Here is a 6000-nt window from a genome sequence, read left to right on the forward strand (position 1 = left end):
TATATATTATTACTATAATATATATATATAATATTAAAAAAAATATATAAAAATCTATTATGTATTTGTTATATCCACACCGTCCATCCATTTTGAGATATCATTTTAAGTCATTAGCCAAAGAATGAGACAAATAAAAATCTGTAGTGGACCCCGCCACAGAAAACAACGGGGAGGGTGATTCCCACTGTTGAAACTATCCTAAGGTCCATCGGAATGTTTATTTAAATCCAACTGGTTCAAAAGTTTTTTTTTTTTTTTTGAAAAAAAATGAAATAAGGGAATACAAAAATATCAACTTGATCAAAAACTTTTGTGGCCTTTAGAAGTTTTTAATGGTGGGCATTACTGTCCCATTGTTTTCTGTGCTGGGGTCCACTAGAGCTTTGGATTTAACTCGTTCTTTGGACATTGCCCTAAAATGATCTCTCCAAATGGATGGAAGGTGTGGATACAAAACATACATCATGGTGGGGCCCAAAATTGAGAGGTATATAAAGATCATTTTATGACTTGATCCCAAAAATGAGAAGTATGTATATAAATCTCAGGTGCACCACACCACATGAAAACAACAGTGATTGGATATCCATCATTAAAATCCTCCTAAGGCCCACTGTCGTTTATTTGACATCCAATATGTTGATTAGGTCATACATGGCCGATGAAGGGGAAAAACAAAAATCACTTGATTTAAAACTTTTATGGCCCCAAAATGTTTTTTAATGGTCGACGCTCATTCAACACTGCTTTCGGAATGTGGTCCACTTAAGATTTGGATATATCTCATTTTTGGTCTCATACCGTAAGATGATCTTTAAAAATAGATAGACAACATGGATTAAACACATACATTATGGTAGGGCTCACAGAGCACCAACCACCACCATTGGATGGTGTTAGGGGAGTAGTCAATCCGTTCCCCTTATTTGTGGTGTGGTCAATTTAATCTTTGAATATGATTCATTTTTGGATAATTCTATAAAAATATCTCAACAAATGGATGAATGGTGTGGGTTGATCCTAAATTTTCAGTAAATCCAAAGCTCAAGTGGACCATGCCACACCAAACAGTGTGGAATAATGATTTCTAGGTTGATACCTTCCTTGGGCTTACAGTAATGTTTATTTGCCATCCAACCTGTTCATAATATCAAAAACATGTGAATGAAGAGAAAACACAAGTATTTGCTCAACCCAAAACTTTTATGGCCTCCAAGAAATTTTCAATGGTAGAGGTTCAATCACACTATTTCCTATGGTGTGGTCCACTTGAGCTTTGGATATGCTTTCTTTTTATTCTTTAGACCTCAAGTTATTTGTTAACATGGATGAACGGAGTGGATAAATTAAATAAATAACGGTGGACCCCACAGAGTTTACTCAGTATGCTAGGGGTACTAAGTAACTCACCTAAATGTAATGGAGAGGGGTTTCCTTAAAATATTCATAATCATATATTGGGCCTGCCTAAATGTGATTCACATATCTAACCCACTCATTATGTGTGTCCCACTTAGATGAGGGGTCAGACCAAGTTTCAACCGCATCCAAAACTCTTGTGGGCCCCACCAAGTGCTTTTATATTTTTTAGGATATCTTCACATAGTTTTAAATGGTATGGCCCACTTGAGTTTCATTTACTGATGATTTTTGAGATATGTCATAACCTAAAGGGGACACATCAAATCCACGGTGTTGATGTTCGACACACATCATGATGGGGCCCACAAAACTTAATAACATCAATTCTTAGGTTCTCACGAGGTAAGTAAGTTGGGTCACAATTTTAACCAGAATATTTGGCCCATTTTACATGTCTGGTCCATTCACTCTATTTTATTGACCAATACTCTCAATTTGACTAGTTACTCGCCTCAATCAGGCTACATATGAGAAAGATATTAGGCATACAAGATTGATCAACAATTTCAGTGAAATTTGATTTAAACATCTAAAGTTATTTACTCTTCAATTTGAACTGATTAGATTGTCCAAAAATGATTAAATGTTCAACAAGGAGAAGTGCCTAATAATTTACTAATTTTATTATTCACAAATAAATATAACATCATATTATCAAAAAGTATATTTTTTATTACTCTTCTAACTAAATAACATTTTATTATAAAATATTTCAAAAATATTTAAAATACAAATTTTGAATTTTTATTTTCAAAATCTCAAAAATTTTCTCATATTTACTTGAACTTTGGATCTGCCCCGTTAGTCAGATGCACCATTCCATGGTGGGCCACGACCTTAAAAATAAAGTCAATCCATGACTTGGGAGGGCCACACCACATACTATAGTTGAGAGGGTTACCCTCCCATTAAAACATTCATAATCATTTATTGGGCCCACCTAGATGTGGATCCAACCCATTCATTATGTGTGTCCCACTTGGATGAGGAGTCAGACCAAGTTTCATACACATCCAAAACTCATGTGGGCCCTACCAAATGCATTTATGTGTTTTAGGGATGTCTTCACATAGTTTTCGATGCTATGGCCCACCTGAGTTTCGTACACGACTGGATTTTTGACTTAAAGGCCGGGGACACATTAAATGCATGGTGTTGATGTTCTACACACATCATGGTGGGGCGCACACAGATTAACCTCATGGGAAGTTCCCATGAGGTGACCTTATAGTACCATTTCACTATTTAGGTAACTCCTTCATGGGTGTTACTCTAACCGTGTAGGGCCCACCTTGATATATTTTATGTATATCGGCACCGTCCATATATTTTTCCATCATATTTTAGGATGTGATTTCAAATCATAAGAACTCAATAATCTCAAGTGGGCCATACCAATCAAAACAATGATGAATAACTATTAAAAACCTTTTGAAGGCCACAAAAGTTTTGGATCAATTTGATCTTTGTAGTTTACCTTCATCTAGATCTTCTTTACATTATCAACAAGTTGGATTGCAAATAAACATTACTAAAACCTTACGATGGGCTCTTTATAATTTTTAATGGCGAGGTACTATATTATCATTCTTTCCAGTGGTGTGGTCCACTTAAGATTTAAATCTACATAATTTTTTATACCCGGCCCAAAAATGGGTTGGAGAAACATAGGGGCGGCAAGGATATACAACACATCATCAAAATCTCACTTTTGTTATCTAACTTTTCAATTTTTCTTGTCAAAATACAAAATCTAGTTTTCTTTTTTAAAATATATATTTTTTTACAATTTGTCAATTTTTTCACAATTTTGTTTAATTTCTTAAATTTTCTTTTTCAAAATATCATTTTTTTAATCTCACTTTTGTTATATAACTTTTCAATTTTTCTTGTCAAAATACAAAATCTAGTTTTCTTTTTTTAATATATATATATATATATTTCAATTTGTCAAATTTTCACAATTTTGTTTAATTTTTAAAATTTTCTTTTTCAAAATATCATTTTTTTATCGAAATCTTCTTTTTTTTTTTTCAAAATTTAAATTTTTCTTAACCATTGTTAATTATTTTTCTAAGCTTCTCAACTAATTTTTTTTTGAAATTCATAATTTTTTTGAGCTTCTTAATTTTTGACAATGTTTAAGAAAAATGATATTTTGAAAAAGAAAATTTAAATCTAATAAAGACGGTCTTTGACAGTCTTTAATAGACACAGTCTTTGACAGAGCTATATGACGGCTAAGGACCATCTCTAATAGAGACGGTCTTTAATAATCTCTAATAGAGATGGTCCTTGATAGTCTCTAATAGAGATGGTCCTTGATAGTCTCTAATAGAGACGGTCCTTGACAGTCTCTAATGAAGACGGTCTTTAACAGGGCTATAAGATGGCTAAGGACCGTCTTATATTACAAGTAAAAGATGTCCAATGACCGTCTCTAATGTAGACGCCTAATGACCGTCTCAGATGACCGCATATAAGATGGTCAAAGACCGTCTCTAATGCGGACGGTCTTTGACCGTCTCAGGTGACCGCATATAAGACCGTCGAAGACCGTCTTAAATGATTTGTGGACGCTCAACATTTTAAGGCAATATTAGGGACTGTCAAGAGCCGTCTAAAATCTTAAAGACGGTTTATGGCCGTCTCTAAACCGTCTTTAAACCAAAGAATTTTAGAGACGGTCCACAACTGTCTCAAAATCCATCATTTTCTTTCATTTTTCATGTAGTGAATGTCCCTGATAACTTAGTCTTCAGTACATTGATTTCAATCATATAATGACTGGTGATCAACATATCATCAACGTACAATACTAGGATGATGAATCTGACATCACTCAGTGTCTTATAATAAATACAGTGATCGAATTCACTCCGAGTATAGAAATAACATTTTTAGGGAATTTATAAAAATTCTATTTTCATGAAAATGATGTTTCCTGAATTTATATTTCAGGGAATCCAAATAGGCCCATAAGGAGCACTTACTCATGTTAGTGCACTCATTTCTGCACCATGGTTCATCAATCGTGTGAGCCATTGTGTCCGTAGTCAGTTGAGCCTTTAGAAAAGTGAAGACCGAAAACACAAGTGGAGTAGAAGCATCAAGGAGCATGTACAGGTAAAAGAGATGATCTTGTCCCAAAAAGGTATATAAATTTGATCATCCCTAAGCCTTAGAAGACCAAGAAAAATATGATAAAGAAGGCTAGAAGAGGTACATATCTGTTGTGTAGAAGATAGCCCAAAACAATAGATTTCATGCCATGTTCGATGGCATCGAGCTACCATCGAATAGCCTTCGATGGCATCAAAGACCTAGTCGATAGCATCGATTGAGAGTCGGGCATATCCAGTAACTAAACTGGATTTATGGCTGAAATTCTCGATGGCATCAAGGTCCCTTCAATAGAATCGAAACTTAAGTTTTAATGACATTGAAGTCCCTTCTATGGCCTCGAAACTTATATTTTAATGGCATCGAAGTCTTCTCGATGGCATCGATTGAGATCCTAAAATGTCCAGCAAGGTTTTCAAATTTTTTCCCTAACTCTCTCGATGGCATCAAAGTCATTTCGATGGCATCGAACAATGATTTTCGATGTAATTGAAGATCGTATCGATGTAATCAAAATGAGTCCAGAATTGTCTAACAAGTAAACATGATTTTTGGCTGGAAATCTCAATGGTATCAGGGATCCCTTTGATGGCATCAAAGGAATCCTTGATAGAATCAAAGACCCTTCGATGGCATCAACAGGACCGAAATCCGCCCATTATTTGATCATTGAAGCTCGAACTATTTATAAAGGGGATTCGGTCCTTGGGCTTTTCTATGAGTTTTTGGAGCAATAGAAGGTACAGTGATTACATATACAAATCCCTTATCCTAAGCCTCTATTTCATTGTGTTTTAAGCCATCTCCTTTAATATTACAATTCTAATGAGGATTCTAACCTCAACATTGAGATGTGCTTGAACTCCTGTATTTCCTAGAGATTGTACTGAAACATTCTTGATAAATCATTGTCCAACTCTTCTAGAATGTTCAACTCTTCTAGGAGCCCATTTAGTTGAATCCCCTAGGAAACCAACTACCCATTAGTTGTAGGAGATTCAACCCACTCCTATCACCATGGGCATCTCAGAGGAACATCTTCAGTAAGGTGATTGATCATGGAGCTGAAGCCATGACGAAGCTATAACAACATAATCGAGGGAGCATTGGGGAGCTGATTGAAGCACGGGAGAGTTAAGATCAAGCAACCCACAAGGCGCGACAAGCAGGGCTCAATCAAACGAGTTATCATCTTTAGAGTCTATTGTTGTACTCGTTTCTTATATAGGTTGGAATGTAAGAATTTGTGCTTAAATTCACATAGGTTCTTTGGTAGGACCTTGGCTCTTTCATATGGCTTAAATCTCATGGTTCTCGTGTAGTACCGAGGTTGTTGGTTAGCCGAAGGAGAAACCAACAGAAGTCTTTGTGTAGGCCTCCGGCAGGAGTAAACGTGTCGGGTTTGGGAGTAGGACCCTTGCTCTCATGTGGGGCATAAATCTTAGGTTCATG

This window comes from Magnolia sinica, chromosome 18 (genome assembly GCF_029962835.1).
Source record: "Magnolia sinica isolate HGM2019 chromosome 18, MsV1, whole genome shotgun sequence".
In the NCBI taxonomy this organism is placed as follows: domain Eukaryota; kingdom Viridiplantae; phylum Streptophyta; class Magnoliopsida; order Magnoliales; family Magnoliaceae; genus Magnolia; species Magnolia sinica.